General features: G+C 39.0%; 1 protein-coding gene across 2 annotated transcripts in view; it reads right to left on the bottom strand.

Annotated features, from left to right (window-relative positions):
- LOC141438840 (uncharacterized) overlaps positions 1–23,085 on the bottom strand; it is a 486,697-nt gene that overhangs the window by 416,303 nt on the left and 47,309 nt on the right. The gene's annotated exons all lie outside the window — the stretch shown is intronic.

Below are 23,085 nucleotides of genomic sequence, written 5' to 3'. Positions count from 1 at the left end.
AAGACTTAATTAATATAAAAAACTAGACTTAAACACTAACATTTGCTGTGGCAAAGGGGATGTACTCAGCGTATGCTGTGAGTTAGGGTTCCATAGGCTGCCCTGACTGACACAGCGCTGATTTTCTGGTTTTTCCATGCATCTATGTTTCAGTTTGTAGTTTCGATTTGATATAATTTTATCTCCGTCATATTCCGCTGTTCCCATGCAATCGCGGCACGCCCCCGGTCCGGCGGGATGGAGATTAATGAGCCAAGTACGCCGCTCAGTAAATCACCTAATGCGATAATCTTGTTCCAGAAACAATGGGCCACGCACTCCGCCGATCATTTTATTAATTTAATTATCGTTTTCGCATAAGTTTTTTTTTCGGATTTTTGTAAATCACCTCACAATGCAAATCACTCGAAAAAATGTTAGTTTACGAAGCAAGTAAAATTTGTTTGCACATAATATACTGAGTGGCAAAAAATGTGGCCTTCAAATAAAAAAAAAATAAAAAAAATGTATGCAGTAATAATACATATATCTAACTAGCTTATGCCCGCGACTTCGTCGGCGCGGACCTAGGTTATCGTGCGGTGGCGCCCTCTACCGGAATAAAAAGTATCCTATGTTGATCCTTGGCGCTTTCTCTGTACCAAATTTCATCAAAATTGGTTCAGCGGTTTCGACGTGAAAGCGTAACAGACAGACAGACAGACAGAGTTACTTTCGCATTTATAATATTAATAAGTAGGGATAATCTTTATATGAAGAGTGGTCCAAATTTAGTGCCGCTGATTTTATTTAAAAATATAGAGACATATTTTATTCAGGATGGTATAAAGGTGAATTTATCTTTTAACTAACCTGAGGCCGTATGAGAGGCTCTGGCAGTAGATAGTAATCGCGTTCACCGTCTCTTTCTCCTCTAATACCATGTGACAAAACCGGCCAAGAGGGTGTCGGACACGCCTAAAATAGGGTTCCGTAGCCATTACGAAAAAATTTAAGTAATATTTTTTTAAGGATTTCATATTTAATACGGAAAAAAATCACCTCCACTACGTTTATGGGAGGTACCCTAAAATTTTTTCTTTGAACTATTAATTGTACTATTTTGTCGGCATAGTTCACATATATATCCGTGCTAAAATACAGCTCTCTAGCATTGATAGTCCCTGAACAAAGTCGCGGACGGACGGACAGACAGACAGACATGGCAAAACTATAAGGGTTCCGTTTTTGCCTATTTGGCTCCGGAACCCTAAAAAGGTATGTAGAAAACGATCGTGATTTTAAGTACGTTATTACGTACGTATCTACCACCTGACATTGTAATCCTACATTCTGGCAAATAAATGATTTATGATATTTTAGATAATACCTCTAAGACCTAAAATTTGTAACAAGCGCTGTCGAGGATAATTAATCGCGTACCAGAGCCAGATCTTTTCATAATGAATTTCTCTATGTTCTCTTCAGCAGATGTATTGAATGTCAATATGATATCAGTTGAACAAAGGTTCCATCTTAGTAAGCGACTCAGTTTATTTGACTGGGTTTCAAAAAACAAAATTGGCTCATTACTATTAACATCGCTCCCCTGGGGGGCTACTACGAAATTCGAAAATCGAAGTACGTATCGTACCGTCCCTCTCGCTCTCGTATTAAATAATATAAGCGTCAGCGGGACGGCAAGATACGAAGTTCGAAATTTGCACTGTGACTGTGACATCTACTCATAATTTATTGAATCAGGCGTTACTTTGCGGAGGTCCATATCAATGAACTAAAAGAATTTCCTTGCTCACCCGCGACCTTACAGCTAAGCTTATGCAAAATATGCGTGTTCATGCAGTTCCTCCAGCTCCACACTGTAAGAACACACACTAATCACACAAACCCATCTATCACCACCACCACACTACACTCTGAAGATGAGCTCTGGTTGAGTTCGAAACGCGTGAGCAAGGAAATTCTTTTAGTTCATTTACATCTACTCATTTTTTACCTCCTGATTTGGACAACGTCACCACCACTTTTAACAACTGTCTCCAATGACTCAGCGAAAAAAAGGATGATTTTTAATTTAACACGAACATAGTCCTACATGGTCATACCGAGGCATGATTCATACAAAGCAAGGCGACTCATACAAAAGAATGCACCCATTTACATTGATGAATGAAGAATTTATTGGTGCTCATCTCCATCCATCACTATTGATCGAGCCATTTATTCTGTCACACATTCCGAGTTGAACTAAAGTGTTCATATTCTTTTTAAATTCTGGCTATGACCTAGAATGAATACTAACTACCTATTTTAGGTGATAAGAAAGTACGAGCATTGTAATCATGACACATCCTAAAATACAAGAGCTCGAGAATTAAAATAAAGCACGCATATTTTTGCGCGGAATTATATTTGAAATTTACCACGAGCTTTGCGGTGAAGGAAAACATCGTGAGGAAACCTGCACAAACCTGCGAAGCAATTCAATGGTGCGTGTGAAGTTCCCAATACGCACTGGGCCCGCGTGGGAACTACTGCCCAAGCCCTCTTGTACTGAGGGGAGGCCTGTGCCCTCCAGTGGGACGTATATAGGCTGGGATGATGATGATATTTTATGACATAGGTGTTCTAAAAAGAATTTCCACGGGAACCTATTTTCAACTCTTTCACGAGAGTGGAATCGACAATTACGTCACTGTAGTCATAACCAAAATCAGCCAAAACCAGCGTAAGGCGTAGGTAATATATCTTGATTCCGTAATATTCAGTGGATAGGAATTAAGACCGTCAAGTAACTGTTTTATTAAGACCCACACTTCAAGGCACTGGGTGAAAGTCTTAAAACTTAACGAACTCATTATGCATACAAGACGCTAGGTGAACTAAAGCAAAACGCTTATATGCGTTTAAAGCAATGCATGAAGTTACTTACTGACATTATTCCAGGTTAATATCACCATTTTTAAATAACGTACCTGAAACGAATTAAACACATGGTTAATACTTTATCATGTTTATACCTGATTATGATTAGCTTTGAGAAACGTTTAGCTACATTTTGAAATCTGTTAGAATTTTCTGCAGTGTTTGTGGTAACCGAGTTTATAGATACACTAGATCACCAAACTTCATCAAGAGCTAGTGAAAAAAAAAATCGATAATTTACTTTAGGTTTTATTGACTGTTCAGACCTGCAGCGCCATCTAGCGAGGATCTACAGAACCGCATATTAGACCGCATCGTGTGTAGCCAATAGAAACGTCGCTTGATGACGTGATATAGCTACGTCACGCCTGCGTCATTGTCTTCTCTGTTACCTCTGCCCCTTATCCTAGATTTATGTAAAAAAAACTGTTCGAAAATAATTATTGAAGCTAACACACGCATCTCTGAGCTTTCATTCAACTTTCCAAAAAACCTCCAAATTTATTAATTCAAAATTCGCAAAATTAAATTAAGCCAAGAGCTCAACATTGGCAATTATGAAAACAAAATCGGTAAAAGTTTGAATCAAGAGAGTTTTGCAACATATAGCCTTTGTAGAAGTGGACAGGACAAGGGTAGGTTTTATGTACAAAAACAAATTTATCCTACAAACCAAGCTGTCTTGCACTTGTAGAAAATTAGCATTTACAAAATTAGTTCGATTTTCATACAAATAGTAGATGGCAGGCATTATATTTATTACGGGAATTAAAAAAATCTCTATGTATATACTTGTGTTTTCTGTACTGCTTACTGTGTTGGTGTGCAATAAAGAGTTATTGTATTGTATTGTAAACAAATTTAAAAGCAATTTGAACTATATACCGCTCACCGATATGGCAAGCGCTGAAACCTGTAATTTTCAGTCATTTTCAGTCATTGGCTTCAAATTACTGGTGACGCTTCGGCGTACATTTTTAAACGTGACGCAGTGACCTACATTTTATGACGCATTTAAATATTCCGTGATGAATAATTAACACCGTGGAATGCGTTGTCAATAATTTGAATGCATTAAATGCATTTTGTTATGCAGCTTAATTAATGCAAATATTCATGATGATTTATGATTGACTAGTCTTCACCTGCGGCTTCGCTTGAATGATTACTTCTGTCTGGCAGTCGAAATCAAATTCCGTCATTTTATTATATTACTGTAGGATTTCTTAAAAATAACATTGTAGACTTGGCGGTTGAGATTATTATTTTTATTAAATTTTCACTTTCCTGACCTGTTTTTTAAAAGCAGAAAAACTTAGTTATAGAATAAGTTACAAAATTATTTATTAGTCATCTCATAAAATTGCATTGTTAAAATTTTCATTTTTAATACATTATTTTGCTGACTGTACTTTTTGTTGACTGTATTCGCATTGTCATTCAAACTACGTTTCGGTGTCAAATTTGAAGTTGAGGCCAGTTACCATTGAAGAGTTTCGTCATGCTTAGATGATCACGACACGACCAGATTTTAGAATTTCACTACCGGATTATAATAATGTCACCAGATTTACATTAGTATGCCGAATTCCAGCTCAATCAGATACCAGAAAATAAGCAAAAAAAATATTTTTTTAGCTAGACAGTAGCCCACTGCTGGGCAAAGGCCTCTTCTCTTGATCTTCACACCTCGTGGTCCAACGCAATGTCAGGCCAATCCCTTGCATACAGCAAAAATTATTTGAAATTTTTTAAACAACGAATTACCTACTTAAAAATACAAACTGTAATTATAAAAGTTTGTAAAAAGAATAAGCAATACATGTTCAACCATTTTCGAGTTTTGTACTTCCCACTACATTTAATCATTCATTTTTACTTTTATAGATAATTAATAGACGTCCCTGAGTGCAGCAGTAAACTGCTCTATTAATACCACCTCAATTTCCGCTTTAACATCCCCATTTAAGTATAGTTTCCGCAGTTATTATCAAATAAAATCACTCCCTCACACCGCACCGTAATAGTAAAACAGTTCATAAAACTAAGCAAGCGTAAATGTTTTACAACAAGACGGCGGTGCCAATAAACCTAATTATAAATGTATAAAACGATGCTACGAATGCCGCAATAACTATTAATGGGTGCCGCTTGTCACACCGTTACGTAACATTTAATTATTTACCAATACAAAAATATTGCATTAGGTACAATAAAAACCAATGTGTTGTCCGTCCACTAATACGTCAGCCCTTAAAACACTTTGCGTTGATACTAAATATAGATTCACATCCATAAAAAAAAGGAGCAGAAAATTAATAAATGATTTTTAATTATTTAGGGAGGGGTGATGCGGTATTGCGGTAAATCTCACCAAATCTCAGGTGGGGTGGGAGGAGGTCTCAACAAATATCATGTATATTTTTCCAGCACGAAAAACGTTAAAATTAATTAGATCTTTGAGTACGAAAATAGCTGGTACTCTTATAATAAATCTCGTGAAGCTTTCTAAGAATGAAACCGTATCATTTACATGATCTTATTATTAGGTTCATTCAAGTGAAGTCATCCTATTAATAGGTATAAAATAGAATTGTGTTAGATATTTTTGAGTGTGTAATTTTAACAGATGTCATTTGCCAGCAACTGCAAGCAACACAACACATACATATAGTCTTATTTTTTTTTCATAAATTTAATGAGTGCCCCATGAGTATCCCAGTATGTTTTCCCACAGAAAATATTTTCACTTTGAACAGAACAAAAATGATTCCTAACGATAATTTGAACGAAAATTACATAAGCGATTAAAAAAACGTACACAAAATTTTCGCTGCCTGTACTTTAGAAGTAAGTACTTATGTGAAATCCGACTCGCAAAATTTTCGCTTACATCCGAACATTGTAAGCTAAATAAAAGCCTGTGAAATTTCAATGCGGGCGTATTCCGGAGTGTATCGTTCGATGGGCTCTTAAATCGCCAAAAAAACATCAAAACCGTTTAATAGACGTTCGACGGTACACGACGTTGTGCAACGTCCCAAAAAAACCTCACTTTACGAGCTTCCTACCGCGTCGTAAACTACACGAATTTTTACGGATGTTTATCATTGTATGTGTATGCACTACTTGGGTATGTTTGTGGCAATTGCGTGGTCTTGCTTTGATGTGTATGTAGACGACAACGTTAACCTTGCAGGGAAAGTTAGTAAACTTTTCATCTGCAGAAGAAGTTGTATTTGTAAAGAGCAGAGTTTTGGGAATATAGTAGAAATGTAGCAGTAGGGGTCCACCGAAATAAGTAAAACTTTGAAAGTGGTCCAAGAGAAAAAAAGCTTGGGAACATCTGGTATAGAGGAATCAATTTTGTTACTACCTAAGCAGTAGGTATTAACAAAATACATTAAAATTCTGAGCCGTAGCCTGATTTGCCTCCCAATCTCCAATTTTATCAGAACTAAGTGCAAAAAAATATTTGAACGTTACCAAGACATTTTCAGTGAAAAAAAAACATCGAGGCCTACAGTGAAAGAAACTGAATAACGTATCAGGGTGGAACCTTTGTGCTACTGATATCTTATTGTCATCCCATACATATGCCAAAGAAAGCATAGCGAAATTGATGATGAAAAGGTTCCACCCTGGCACGTGATTTAGTTTCCTCGACTGTACAATATAAGTAATTTAATGGTGAGTGTGACGTTTCTTATTCGCACTGGGCACGCGTCAACACAAGCTTGCGCCCAACAGTAGGACGTATATAAGCCGAAGACAATGATAATCAGCCGTAGGACGTCCACTGTTAGACAAAAGGCCTTCCCCATGGGCCACCAGTTGTTTCGATTGGAAGCTGCCTGCATCCATCGTGAACCCGCCGCTTTAACCACGGCCGTATTGCCTAACGTTTCTGACACTCACGATCGCAATCAAATGACAGATTTCGCACACAAAAACTGTCATGTGATTGCGATCGTGAGCGTCAGAAACGTCGGCTTCGGGTTCGGCTTCGGGTCATCAGTCCATCTTGTTGGTGGACGTCCTACGCCGCGCTTGCCGGCCGCGCAGGCTCCATTCGACGAACGATAACGATGATGATGGTTACTATAAGTTCTCATACTATAATCATCTAACTATTTAAGTAATTATTATGAGCGAGAGTAGAGTTAGAGCAAAGGGCTTACCAACTTCGATCCGCTGGGATAGTTAAAAGTTTCCCACAGGTATTGAACAGTTAACAAGGTAGTTAAGGGGTTCTATAGCTCTGGATTTAGGTTTACTGATTTTAACGGACTAGTTTGCCTATTTATCTGATAATCCATTTTCAATTCCAAATTTTTACTTTTACGGTCATCCCGTAAAACCTAAATTGAAAATACAAACTGAAATATAGACGCACAGAAACACCAGAAAAATAAGACCAGCACTGGGAATCGAACCCAGGTCCTCGGCATTCCGCGCCGCGTGCTATACCGCTACACCAGTGCTGGACAACGGTACAGACACGAATTTCCCCTATGCACCACATAACCGTACCTGTACCGTTGTCCAGCAGTGGTGTAGCGGTAGTTCAGTTCAGTTCAGTTTGTATTTTCAATTTATATTATTTCACACGAGAGTGAGAGGGACGGTACGATACGAACTTCGAATTTCGTAGTATCTCCCCAGTCTCTTTGGTTCTCTGACGATCTTCGTACTTGGAAATGGACGTTCTTTGGAACGATCGACTACGTCAGCCATGTAAAGGCTAAACATCCCAGCCCATAAATGCTTTAGCAATACGCAGACTCAAATTATTGTTATTGATCTTCGCCCCTACTAGATTCTGTATCTGAGAGAAACTCCGAGCAAACCATAGGTATATCTGCTGGATTATTTTTATACCCTGGTAAATAAAAATCAGGTTCGGTGCCATTCCATCGTGATCTTATTACGCGCAAGCGCGTGTAAAATTGAGGGAGGATTGCTTCACAGCTATACGTAGATGATACTCTTATTACACAGCTACGTAACATTCGGACGGAATTCAAATCGGGATTTGCCCGTCACGGTGTTGCCCGTCACAGTGTGTTTTTTTATGTCAATAAATGTTGTGAGTTTGAGTTTGAATCTATCATTTTCACAAAAATATGAAAAAAATATTAAAACATTAACTAAAAGGAAGAAAATAAGTCTGGTCTAGAACTCTGTGAAGTAGCTAATTTAAAGTTCAACAGTCAGGACCCATTCAAATCGCGACCAGCTCAAAAATTCTTGGTAATGGGTCCCGACTGTTGAACTTTAAATTAGCTACTTGACAGAGTTCTAGACCACTAGACTCCTTTTTTTTCTTTTTAGTTTTTAATTTGTTTAAATGACAAAAGAAGTGTCCAATTTTTCTAATAATCTAACTGATGAACTAATAAGATTTTTAGTTAATTTTATTTGACGGATAAATGTGATGCCGTCTCCGTCAATTCGAACAAAACAAAGAGGCGGCATCACATTTAAATCCGTCAAATAAATTTAGTCAATGGGTGGTGAAACAAAGGGTTAGTGTAACACGGGGAAGCCTTCTTTAATAAGTTAATTTTGGTCTGAAGCTTTCGACTAGTAAGATTTGATCCAAGCGATTTGGCATCCGTTTAAAAATTAACAGAAAAAAAACATAAACACTGAGAAAACTAATGCCAACAAAAAGCGTAGTTTTAAACGAAGCTTAGGTACCAACGGGAAGCATGAGTTGCAACACTTGATCTGGATCAATAATATCTGAACACGCTTCTACGCCGCTGACAATAGAAATTTTTCCTCACATGTTCATAAACTCGAATGTACAAGGTATTTGTAATCAGTTAACACTTTGGTTCTACAGTTACATCTACTACTGATGCACCACCTGCTGTCATCTAGTTCTTACTTCTTTCTGTAAAAAAACGTTGCCTGGAAAAGATCATTCTTAGGCGATAAGGCCGCCTATTGCTTACCTTGTAATTTTCTCTCTATGTACCTGTTTCTGTATCGCTTACTATTTGTGGTGTAACAATAAAGAGTCATTGTATTGTATTGTATTATATTTTATTTATAATACACAGGTATCGAAGACTACGAATGCGGTGTAAGAGATCCCCAACTTAATGTGTTTTATTATGTGTGAACGAAAATTTGATACCACGCGCGGCGTGCTAGCGCGCCAAATGCGCGATTTACGTGCAAATGCGTAATAGCCAATTGGAGATTCAATTACGCCTAACTCGAAGAGCGTAAATAGATACAGGTCGGCGTAAATGTTTCTTCAATCATCTCCGCCAGATTGGAGCACGATGTTGCACGGCTAGGAACGACATAGCTTCTATGGACGTGATACCTTTTTAAGAGTTCCTTACATCGAAAAAATGTGAGGTTGGATGTTCACTATATTCCGTGTAAATGCAACCAAAGTAGACGGTTGATTTGTCCTATCACAAATTTTGGTGGTTGTTATCAAACTTTAATAGTTGGTGTTGTAGCAAATTTATTTGTTGTAGCAAAATACTTTTCTTATGGCCCTTATGGGCCCCATAAGGCTAGCTTCGTTTCCTTTTTGTATGGAAATGCCAATACGTTGACCGAGGAAAGAGCCCGCCGTATTTCACACATGGAATGGACCAGCTATTTTTTTTTAATTTAGCAGGGCTTCGAGTACATAGAATTGAATTGAATTCGTATATTGTATGCAGGCTTCCTTCAAAAACTAATCTTTATTTGTTTACTAAATCTCCGAATCTTCCCCATTTTGTATCCAAATCCAGATCAATGCAAGAGATGTAATAACGATACTCATAAAACAAAATGGCATCCGACAACCCATACTTCGACGCACGAATACAGCCCAATACAATCATTACTTCTATTTTGCAGTTCATACGTAAATCCTTAGACTCTGATAAAGACCAATTCACATGCAACAATCATAAAAAGAAGCCGTTGACCCGGGCTTATTGTCCATTGGTCAGCCATTGTGATTTTACGATTACATGAATACAGGAGAAATATTAGCAGGAAGTTTCTTTACGAGGAATAAAATAAGCCACGGCAAGTTGTTCACGCTGAGATTGTGAAATATAGATTGATTAATATTTAGTTCGAGAGGGCTATGATCGGAGTTTCTCTACGGGATCTAATCAGAAGTGAGGAGATACGTAGAAGGAGGAAAGTAACTAACATAGCCAAGTAATGGGCAGGTCATAATATATATACCAAGAAGAACAGATGGCCGTTGAGGCCAAAACATTCTCGAATGGAGGCCGCGTATCGGCAAGACAGTGTAGGACGTCTACCAACGAGATGATCTGGTTAAACCTGCAGGCTCACGGTGGATGCAGGCCACTTGCAACCGAAGCAACTGGAGGTCCGTGGGGGAGACCTATGTCCAAAAGTGGAAGTCCTACGGTTGATATGATGATGATTGATAAAGACTTTGTTACTCCGGGAAGAACACTTTACCTGATTGGTCGATTTGAGCGGCACTATGAAGTAGTAATACACTCCACGTGATGTATACACGTACAAAATTCCATTCCGCAGGATTAAATTTGGTATTGTCTGTGATGCACTTCAGGTAAGTAGAACAACACTCTGTCAGCAGAGTTTTCAAGCAATAAAAACAACAAAACATCAGGCATTGAAAAATCCGCATTGGCGACCTCTTAAAATGTAATTGTGTTAAATACTTCTAACATAACTTATTAAATAACATTGTAAATCTGTCCGAAAAATATACCTCGTTAATTTTCTTGCCGGATTCATCTCATCAGAGGTTTTTCCGAACAGTCATTTGGACATTAATAAGTGCTTGTTATTGCCTAAATTGAATGAAGATATTTTGACTTTGACTCCCGTTAGAGTTTTGAAGCAACGAAACACTGACACATCAGGCACTAAAAAAACGAGCAGCTTTGTCACTAACGTCGTCACCTCGAACCCTCTGCAAAGTATAAAAGAGAATTGAGAATCTAAAAAATATCGCACAAAGGGACTAAAATTGACAGCTATATTGATCATGGAAACGGAAACCTTTGACACAGTTCCCAATAGGAATAGAAGCAGGTTTCAAACGTTTGAAACGTAAAAAAAGAATGTCCAAAAACCATATGCGACGTGGGATAAGGGCTAAGCGCTAAAATACTGGAAAAGACAGACAAAGAACATACGGTATTAATATAAAAAGATTTACACAAATCGTCATCCAGGCGGGGGGGAGCATCTTCACCCCTCTCTAGTAATTTCCATTATGGCCCGCACGAAGCGGTTTGCTTCATCAATACCTCCATACTAATATTATGAATGCGTAAGTGTGTGTGTTTGTATGTTTGTCAGTCTTTCACGTCGAAACAGAGCGACGGATCGAGATGATTTATATGGGATATTTTATACTGGGAACTAGTAAGGTATGGAATCCGTCTGTGTTTCCGGATAATTACAACGTAGGGCTTTTCAAGTCTGATTGAATGAATAGGCTGTTACTGAACCAGTGAGATACACCTTTGGTCTCATCTGGACTTTTCATCAGGTAAGGGGTGAAGACGTTCTACGCGCCGGGGTGTCCGAATGTGGGTGGATGTTTTGTTTTAGTTTTACATTGTAATTTATGTCGTATATGGTCCTAATCGAAGGAAAACAAAATAGCACTACGCAAGATCAGGTTTATTGTTCTTTATTGTTTCCTTATTATGAGTCCATTATTTATATAAACAGTATTATAAAGCTTTAATCTAATTCTAATACGTTTGCGCAGTATTGTATAACATGATTTGGTGAACATACGGAACTATAGTAATGGGAATTCCTTGGTACAGTACACATCATAAAATGACGAGGAACCGCCTGTTCGATTTTAGCCATAGCTTCAATACAAGCTTTTATTTAACTTGCAATGTATGTATGTATGTGTGGGTCAAATCTTGCGACCGAGTTTTGACCCACTTCCAGAGGTCAGATTGACTTAAAATTTGGCTTACTTACGTATATTCTGTGTAGGTAAAATACATAAAGTTGGTAGTGAAATTCTGGTGGTCCGGCCAGGATCGTCTCAGCCGGAAGAAACTTCAACGGTTAATGGTATCGACTTGAAACTTTGCAAGCATAAGTAATTGGGATGACAGTGCAAGTACAGTCAACAGAATAAACATACAGCAGAAGTAACTTATATTATTAATTATGTTTATACAGAATCTTATTATGGTGTCCTTTACCTATCCTTCCTAATTATTACCTGTGTTACTTAATATCATTATCTAAATCTACTACTTATTTGCTTTATTAACTAATACCTACTATAAACACTAATGAGACTCTGTCTGTTTGGCTCCTCACGCCTAAAGCGCTAAACCTGAAATTTAGTATGAAGGTATTTTGAGGCCTGAGAATAGGATATTTAAATACCGGAAAATTTCATAGTTGCCGAGGGATAAGCACTAATAGTTATTTGTGTCACAAGGGAGCAAAATGATGATTTACGGCGAGGGCGGTACATTGAATCCTGAGCGTAATGAGGAATTCAAGTGCTAACGCCCAAGATGAAAATAATTTTGCTCCCGAGTGACTCATGCAACTTTTCACACCGAGTATGCCGAAAATTGAAATAAAACAATTCTAAGTTCCCGTCAGCTGTCAAAAGTCACAAAGTGACAGGTAACTTTTTAATTCTCGAAGTGCGTTCTGAATACACGCTTTTTGGGTCCGAACAAAAGCCTTGAACAAAAAAAGTTGCACTTTGATCCCTCTCGTCAGGGAGGAAAAGCTAATTTTCTGAATGGTGTGAAAACGATTTTTACTCATTACGGAGTCGCGGGCTACAGCTAGATCTCTACATGTTCTAGTCTCAGTATAACAAAAAATAATAAGTCTCTTCCTTCCAGACGCTTATATTCCTGGCGGGCCGGCGCGGCGATGCGTGAATCCAGACGGTCGCTACATCATTCGCTGTGAGACCAACCGCTAAATTAGACCGGTCTTACCAATGAAAAGATTTCGTTTATCGCATTCGCCTATAACCAGAGGGGCTACTACGAAATTCGAAAATAGAAGTTCGTATCGTACTGTCCCTCTCACTCTCGTATTCAATAATATAAGCGTCAGCGGGACGGCTAGATACGAAGTTCGAATTTTGCACTTCGTAGGACAGGGCCAGAAATCCGGTTTATGCGAAGAGGTTTATGATTTCACTAGATTTTATCCGCAGTTTTGCACGCGTCTATTTGAGTCGGCAGTTGAATTTAAATTCCGGGATTTTATGAAATTCCCATGGGAATTTCCATATATAAATTACATCGTAAATTTCATATTAAATGATGTTGTAACGGATAACTCACGTCTTAAACCGAGTTTAGCTCGTCATGTTTCGGGCTATTTCGTAGCCCTTCTTCTAAGGAGCACGCGACTCGGCGGCTGCCGCAACAAGCAGACATGACACATGAAACATGTCGATGAGCTAAACTCGGTTTAAGACGTGAGTTGCCGTTACAATATCATTTAAGGCGCTGTACGTAGTGAAAACTACAATTTTAGAAAATATTTAAAATATACTTACACAATACTTACAACTGCAATTTTTTTATATGTATATTTTCAGTCTATTAGCTAGTTTTTGACTTCATCAAAAACACGATTGCTGACAAAAACCTCGATAGATTATTTTTTTGAAAAAGAGCCTTCGTTTACACGTTAAACCAAATATTATAAAAACTATTATGAATATCAACACAAAATTTGCTTTATTAAATAGTTTTTAGTAGATTTAGATTTATGCTTCATAGATTTTCAATAGGTTGAGTACATCAATCATACCAATTTATTTCGTCTTTGGCAAAATAAAACGGTTCTAGCGCGCGGCGGCGGCCAAGTATTTCCCAGTCGCCAGTACACGCGTGTACGTAGTCGACGACGGACCTGTGCACATTTTTCTAACGCGCTAGTACTACTTTTGAGAGCAAATAATATGGGTAATCGCAGTATTAAAAAAGTTAAGCGAAAGAGGAAACGCATAAGTGAACTCAGAGCACATATGAGAAGCATTAGAGTACCTAAACGAAGTACCTACCACACACTAATCGACCGGCCGGAGTCGGGCCGAGTCAGCAGGGCTACTACGAAACTCCAAACTCGAAGTTCGTGTCGTGCGGTCCCTCTCTATCTCGTACTAAATAGTATAAGTGTCAGAGGGACCGCAACCCACGATCTTCGAGTTTCGTAGCAGCACTGCTGAGCGGATTTCACATTCGTACTACGACCGCAAGCTGGTTGGCGCGGGCCTCGGCTGCTCATGGAAGCGGACGGCTTCGTCCAGATTCTACCGCGACTGCCATACAAATTGTAGGCACGTTGTATAAACCTATACTACTCACGGCGAACATGCGGCGAACCTTGCGGCTACTATGAAACTCGAAACTCGAAGTTCGTATCGTACCATCCCTCTCGCTCTCGTATTAAATAGTATAAGTGTCAGAGGGACCGCAACCCACGATCTTCGAGTTTCGTAGCAGCCCTGCTGAGCGGATTTCACATTCGTACTACGACCGCAAGCTGGTTGGCGCGGGCCTCGGCTGCTCACGGACGCGGACGGCTTCGTCCAGATTCTACCGCGACTGCCATACAAATTGTAGGCACGTTGTATAACCTATACTACTCACGGCGAACATGCGGCGAACCTTGCGGCTACTACGAAACTCGAAACTCGAAGTTCGTATCGTACCGTCCCTCTCGCTCTCGTATTAAATAGTATAAGTGTCAGAGGGACCGCACGACACGAACTTCTAGTTTCGAGTTTCGTAGTAGCCCTGCTTGATCCCTTTGACAGTTTCACTGACATTTCTGATAGTAGATGCAACAGTTTCGATCTAAGTTTAGATTTTCTCACTTTTTTGCAGGCAAAGGTAATATCTTGCATTCAGCCAAGTTATTTAACATAAATTATTTTAATAAAATAAGATGGTTGCACTTGGTTGCACTAGTAAATTATTGACAAAAACATGTACTCCAACTGCAATCCGGCTGCAAAATGGGAGTTTGGATGCAGTTATTGCGCAGTTAGTACAACTGCACCAGCACTGGACCCGACTGTCAGAGGACTGCATTCCAACTGCCATTTTAGGCAGTCGGAGTGCAGTTCTTACGCAGTTCTGATGTAGTTCTGCCATTTTACAGCCGGATTGCAATTGGAATGCGGTCCGTGTGTACCAGACCGTACATTACGACGCCTACCGCCTACCTTATCAGCGACTTATTTATTATAGGGACTTCGATTTGTAATTTACCTTCACGTAAATCAAGATTGGTTTTTTGGAATCTTTTTATATTTTTTATTTCCATTCCAATTTTTTTCTTTTACGGTCATCCCGTAAAACCTAAATTGAAAATACAAACTGAAATATAGATGCACAGAAAAACCAGAAAAATAAGACCAGCACTGGGAATCGAACCCAGGTCCTCGGTATTCCGTACCGCGTGCTATACCGCTACACCACTGCTGGTCCACCAGCAGTGACCAGCAGTGGTGGTTGACCGGCAGTGGTGTAGCGGTATAGCACGCGGTACGGAATACCGAGGACCTGGGTTCGATTCCCAGTGCTGGTCTTATTTTTCTGGTTTTTCTGTGCATCTATATTTCAGTTTGTATTTTCAATTTTGAAATTAGTTTGTCTTTAATTTTTTCTCCCAAAATGTATCATCTTTAAGTAAAAGTGAAATAAAGTGCCCGGTTGAAGTGTAGCCTTTAGAAATGGACTTGAAAAATGTATCAAAGAAAACGAAATTCAGATGTAGAATTATGAAAAGGAAACTAAAACTACTGAAATTAACAAAAATAGTAACTGGTATGACCAGATCCAAGGTCTCCATGTCACGTGTCGAGCACAGTGTATATTTGCTGTGTGGAGTGGTGAAAATCATCACCTCAAAACAGTAATCATACTTATAGATGATACATTTTGGGGAAAAAAATGAAAGACAAACTAATTTCATTTTATATGGACTGGTTACTACCCGAAATTGTTGATTCCCGTCGAGCTCGGGGAATGCCACTAAGGGAAAAAGAATCTTCATGAAAAATAACTGTAGAACCTCCTCTGACTGAAGAAAAAGAACTTTCTTCTACATATCTATACTTTTCAAGCGACGAAAATAGCGAAAACATCGCTTCATGCTCCAGACAATCAACTTTGGAATCTCCTCTGACTGAAGATAAATAACTTTCTCCTACATATCCATACTTCTCAAGTCATGAAAATAAGAAAAACATCGCTTCATGCTCCAGACAATTTTGGAAGAGCTATAAATTTATTTAAAACTAATTGTTGCCGTCGACTGCGTCCGCGCGGAATCCGATTTAGAGCAATTTTTATTATATCCAAAAATATTTATTTTCCGTAACATAAAGTATCCTAAATGTTGACCAGACTAATAAGCTATCTAACTAACTAATTTGGCTCAGGGACCCAAAGAGGGTCTTGGCCTCCGAAACAAGAGCATGCCATCTGTCATATCTATCTATCGACCTATTCAGTCTAAATGTCTATCCATTACCTACGTTACAAATCAAACTGTGGGCATGAAGAGGCATAAATAATTTGTTTATTACCAAGACTATTCATATTAAACGAAGATTTTCTTTATTAAACCAAAAAAATGTGTAATTATAATTTTAAGGAAAAATCCGGAATTCACATTAACCAGAATACGGTTACAAACAGAATAAGGCCGTCAACGGGCTGCGTGACAGACGCGCGAGTCGCCCCGCATTCGCCTCCACCGCGTCGTCTGCTTCACCCCCTCAAATACCGAAAATTCAACTATAAGCGCGCCTTAATATGAGTGAGTCTCACGGTAGTTTCATGTTCAAAATCGTAAATTTCATTAGCGTGCGTTTTAAAAAAAACACCCATGCTAATATCATGTCTTTAATCCCAGCTGTTGAAATTTTGGATTTTTATATCGGGATAGAAAGTAGCCTATGTTATTTCAGATGTCCAGCTTTCAACATTACTAAATTTCGTCAAAATTCATCCAGCCTGAAGAAAATCGTTAGGAAAACTGCGAAGCAATTCACTAGTGAGTGTGAAGTACCTAATTCGTACTGAGCCCGCGTGGGAACTACGGCCCAAGCCCTCTTATTCGGAGAGGGTCCTGTGCCCAATAGAGCGTGTATAGGCTGGGATGATAATAATGACTTGGAAAATTAATTTTTTCAACGCTTCAAGGGGTATCTAATCTATTACTTCAGCTTAACAACTCCACGCGTTCCTGATAGAAAAGGTCGTAACAGACGAACAGACACCTGCAAACTTCCAAAAACACAGACTTCTAAGCACACTTGGGTTACGCTTGTAGTCATTCAATGAATAGACCAATCTATTCTGCTCTGAACAAGTAAAATTAATAAAGGCGTCTTAGCGTCGGTAGTGCACTGGGGTATTACCGTGGGTAACCTTTTATTCCTTCCTTATAGAAACATTAACCTTTATCAAAGTGCTCTGTTGCAAGTGGGAGGGATTGTAGCACAATTACTCGGACACGTTGTTTATTTACAAGACATTTTTTTAGCATTCTACTTGGATGATTTTTCTACAAGATCCTATTTCAATAATATTCTAAACTAGCTATTGCTCGCGGCTTCCCCCGCTCCAGTTTGAACACACTCAAAAAAATCGATTTCGTTCAGGCATTCGATAGTTATGCGCGCACATCAGTTCTACGATTTATCCTTACTATTATTTTAAATGAGGTTCAACTGTTTGGAATGGAGATAGTTTGAGGCCCTTAGAAGCACATAGTATAGTTTTAATCTATGATATTATATGATAGGGGCGTGCGACAAACGTACCCCTTCGTAGACGAAGTCGCGGGCATCAGCTAGTTCTTTCATATACGTGTGAATGTCATACGAGTTTTATTTATATTTAAGGTGCATTTACTATCTTCGAAATAGACGTTAAAAATTTTAAACGTACAGACATTAAATTTTCTTTGCGATGAAAAGGAAGCGGTGACCTTGTCCGATAGTAAGTAATGTATGCAGACACAGGGAGCTATTTCGAATAAAATAAAAGCTTCTAAAACGCATCGTGTCGGTGTAAACCGAGCTTTAGTTCTCGTGTTTATGAACTTCCTAATACCACACATAATTAAAGTCAAGCTGTTCTCTAAAATGCAATTTACTCGGAGAATTTACTCGATTATTGTTACAAAATTCCTCCATCCGGTAAAAGTGGTTTCACACTAATTTTAGTTGGAACAACTATAAGCTGATGTTTTCGATTACATTCAGCGAACTTCGATAGTATTAGTTCGATATACTCTCAGTTTTTCGAAATTCATGTGGGAAATTATCTACATTTAAAATTTACCACGAGCTTCACGGTGCAGTTTATGACAAACCTGCGAAGCAATTCAATGGTGTGTGTGAAGTTGCCAATGCCAATCTACACTGGGTCCTCATGGGAACATCGGTCTCTCATCCTGAGCAGAGGCATGTGCCCAGCAGTGGGACGTATAGACCGGGATGATGATGATGAATGACACAACTAAGACCAAATTTTACTGATTTGGAAGGCTTGCTGTTTCACGTCAATCTACAAGACAGCTTTAGCTTATTGCTTCTTGGACCACCTATTTACAGTTGCTTCTTAGAGCACTTGCTACTTAGAACAGCTTCTTTTTAGAAGTGATACCTACTAACTCAACAAAAATATCAAGAGAAACCCGATTTAGACCTGTAAAAAAAATCATACACGTTGCATTGTTTGCGAGGCCGTAAAACCAACTTTGTAGTGCTTACTCGAGCGCCGCACTGTAATGCAACTTGCACGATTTTTCTTGCAGATATGAATTGGTTTACCCAAACATTGGCAAGTTTTATTAAACGTTTTTTCTGAACTAGATCGCTTTCAAAAACCACAAGTTAAGATAGTCGTGAAAAAAAACAGTAGGTATTTAACCGATACAAAACAAACGCGGCCGCAAATTTGGCGTCGGTGCTGAATCAATTAAACTTCGTATTGGCTCGTGGCCAACAGACAAACTAGAGTAATGTTTTAGCTAGGAGGCCGATATTGAAAAACGGCGGGCTGGCTACAAATGACGAAAACAAAACTAGAATTACAAAACGTAGGACATTTTTTTTCCAATTTCGAGTGTGCCATATTAGCCAAGGGTACGTCGTCACTTTCCCACTAGTTGGCATCTTTAATCTTATGACATTAGCAAAAGAGATGACAGCATGGCGTCATCTATTGGGCATCAGCGTGTCGAGCACTCGGACGTATACCTTAGTTATGGCATGGCATATAAAAATCCTGTATTTGAAGAAAGAAAGAAAGAAAAGAAAGAAAAGAATTTATTTATAACAGCAATGACACATAATTAGTAAAAATAACAATAAGAAATGTTGCCGCTATAAAAAGGTCCCGGCTCAGCATATCGCTGGTTGAAAACCAGCATTGGTCTTCCGCCGGGCCACAGGAGAGTGAAATTACGGATAGTCACACAAAACAAATCAAATACAAAAATAGCTACGAGACTAAAATATAAGTTGGCTGTATAGCCCACATTATCATGGCAACAGTACATGTAATGAAAAAGATAAGAATAGATTGCCATATCGTATATTATTATCGTATATTATAAAAAAAGCCGTGGTGGCCTTGTGGTTTGACCTATCGCCTCTCAAGCAGACGGTCGTGGGTTCAAACCCCGGCTCGCACCTCTGAGTTTTTCGAAATTCATGTGCGGAATTACATTTGAAATTTACCACGAGCTTTGAGGTGAAGGAAAACATCGTGAGGAAACCTGCACAAACCTGCAAAGCAATTCAATGGTGCGTGTGAAGTTCCCAATCCGCACTGGGCCCGCGTGGAACTATGGCCCAAGCCCTCTTGTTCTGAGAGGAGGCCTGTGCCCAGCAGTGGGACGTATATAGGCTGGGATGATATTATTATTTTAAAAATATACACGCACAGTGTTTAGCGTAGAGAAAAATTAATTCGGGTGGAAATCGGATTAAATTTTGTAGTGTTTTTTTTTTCGGGAAATATCTATAATATCCGTCTCTTTCTAAAACGCTTTTCTCTATGCATTAAGTATGGCGCTACTCGCATGTGACATCACTGCTAGTACCTAAATAAGACTTTCGCTGTAAACAGATTTGCAGCTGTCGGATTTTAAACCTTTATAACTCTGTTATAAGTGAAAATACCTAGCTTGTTTTTTCTCAAAGTCGAAGTCAAAATATCTTTATTCAATTTAGGCTATAACAAGCACTTATGAATGTCAAAAAAAAAACTACCACCGGTTCGGAAAAACTTCTGTTGAGAAGAATCCGGCAAGAAACCCGGCGGCGAGGTATATATTTTCTGTTTGATAACATGCACTCTCAAGCTTTAATTACCCGCCGTAGACTCTTGTTTATAAGTTTTTATGCAATAAATTATTTTCATTAATTTATAAAATAAAATGAATTCATAAAAAATATTAGGAGGAATAGAAATGGAAGGAATTTATCCATCATTTTATTTTTAAGTTTAAAACAGAATTGTGAACAAAATGTATGACAGGATATTCTGGTCATCATCATTATGTAACCGAAACGAGAAACGGATATAGTTATGGTTTTCGGCGGTAGCAAAACGAAATTTACGATCGGGAGAGAAAAATATAGAAAATATTACGAAATATCTGGCAAACGAAACTCTGTAACCCTTGCTATACATGTATAAATAATGAACTTCATCTCGGCCTATATTTACGTCACATTTTAGGACACATGCCTCCTCCCAGAATGGGCTTGGGCCATAGTTCCCACGCGGGTCTAGCGTTAATTGAGAATTTCACACCCCATTGAAGCTCTACGCAGGCGTGTGCAGGATTACTTTACCGTAAAGCTCATAGGAGATTTTAGAATTGGTCTAAAAATAGGTACAAATAGGTAGGTAGGTAGGTATAGGGTTAGGTAGGTTAGCTTGAAAAGATCCCTTTTAAGGATAAGTTCGCCTTTGTACTCTTTTGTTTTGTTGTTTTCTTTTTGTATTATTTTTGTGTTTTATGTACAATAAAGTATTTACATACATACATACAAACCAAAGCCGAAGCCGTGGTGGCCGAGTGAAGGAAGCCGTAGTGGCCGAGTGGTTTGACCTATGGCCTCTCAAGCAGAGGATCGTGGGTTCAAACCCCGGCTCGCACCTCTGAGTTTTTCGAAATTCATGTGCGGAATTACATTTGAAATTTACCACGAGCTTTACGGTGAAGGAAAACATCGTGAGGAAACCTGCACAAACCTGCGAAGCAATTCAATGGTGTGTGTGAAGTTCTCACTCCGCACTGGGCCCGCGTGGGAACTACTGCCCAAGCCCTCTCATTCTGAGGGGAGGCCTGTGCCCTGCAGTGGGACGTATATAGGCTGGGATGATGATGATGATACAAACCAAAAGGTTGTTTATGTATGCATCACACACTTAGCCAAAACATTCGCGATAGTCAATTCGACGCGTCGCCGTAGCGGGAAGTGAAAAAGAAACAGTTTCCGTGTAGTATTAATCTTTCAGGGATCGTCAACTCTTTTCCCCTGCTCTGGGCCCCTTTAGTTGCGTGGTGCAAAGGAGAAATAGGAGCGGTTTCAACCTAAAGCACAGAATATATAATAGTACTAACGTACAGAATGGCCACGCTCCGCCCCGCACCGGTTCGAGTTACCCTACCCCTCAAGCGCAGATTGCAGGAAAACCGCAGGAAAGCAGTCGGGTGCGCGACGCGATGTATGTCGGCCGCACGGCACTAAGTTCGGTAGCAATCATTTTGCGAAATCGTAACGGTACCTTCCTTTTTCTAAATAAATAGTGATTTCTGAAATTAACGCGATTAATACATGAAATAACTACCTACCGAATGATTATTTTAAGTTTGTAGACGTATATCTATTGTAATTGAAAATAATAATGCTTTAAATACGCAAACAGACACATTTTAAGTAGGTTTAAATAAATTGAGGATATTCTGGCAGAACCGGATAAGTGCACAATATTTATTTTTTATACGGTTTTGCTAGATAAATAAAGCAGAAAACATTGAGTATGCCTATGTATGTAACTTCAGAAAAAATTGCACTAATTCTGTTTTGCCAGAATCCCTCGACATAGGTAAGATTAACGATTACATTTATTTGCACATATCTTAGCCATACCTACATATGAGTACCTTTAATTGTCATTGGTAGCACTTATAGTACTATACGGTTTTGCAATAGTTAGCCCTGTGCAGCTTACGCACACATAGACGCGTGTTAGGCACGGGCCCTACACAGCGCTACGTCATCGCGTCAGCACCTCGTACGACAACTCAACGTCACGGCGCAACGTCACGACACTACGTCACCACGCTACGTCGCCGACACAGTGAATTAGGCAATCAGTTTCGAACTATTACAAAACCAGTGTGCACAGTGACTCGCGGCCTTTCGACACCTAACATCGGGTCCTATAGGACAACACGAAACCATTCGTGATAGTTTAAGTAAAACTTGTATTCTTTTATCATTAAATTTTATTATTATTAAATCCGCAATTATAATTCATCTCCTCCGCTTGCTGCCCCTCCATAATTGGCGCAGTCGTGAGTCGAGCCGAGTCGGTACGCGAAATCTAACATCGATATCCGTCCTGATCACGTTCTACGTGCACGTTGGCTCTTCAAAGAACCTGAGCAGCACAGACGAGGAGACATTTTGCCGCCTGAGTAAGAGGAAGAAAAAGTGACATCGTGAATGTGGTGGTGAGTACACATAGGGTTTGGTTGCATTCCTGTGTATTCCCAATATCAAAATTTTCACCCACTTTCTGCCGATCTCGGGTGTGCGAACGAAAAGTTCTGCGCACCGCGCGTAGCGATTCTTTTAGAAATTTAAGTAGTATACCAGAACACGAGGAAAATGGAGAAGTAGATATAGATGATATTTTTAAAGCCCTTAGAGTAGTACCAGAGTTCGATGGTAATCTAATGTTTGGTTAGATTTCTTAATTGTGTGATAAAATAATTACGACATATGTGAAACCAGGTGCCGGAATGATTTAAATAATTTATCCATATTAAATGGAATTTTAACAAAATAACTGGTTCCGCAGCGCGAACCCTTGCCACCAATGGCATTCCTGACACTTG

The sequence above is a fragment of the Choristoneura fumiferana genome, chromosome 19 (genome assembly GCF_025370935.1).
Source record: "Choristoneura fumiferana chromosome 19, NRCan_CFum_1, whole genome shotgun sequence".
In the NCBI taxonomy this organism is placed as follows: domain Eukaryota; kingdom Metazoa; phylum Arthropoda; class Insecta; order Lepidoptera; family Tortricidae; genus Choristoneura; species Choristoneura fumiferana.
This window is presented reverse-complemented; position numbering and strand designations above follow the sequence as displayed.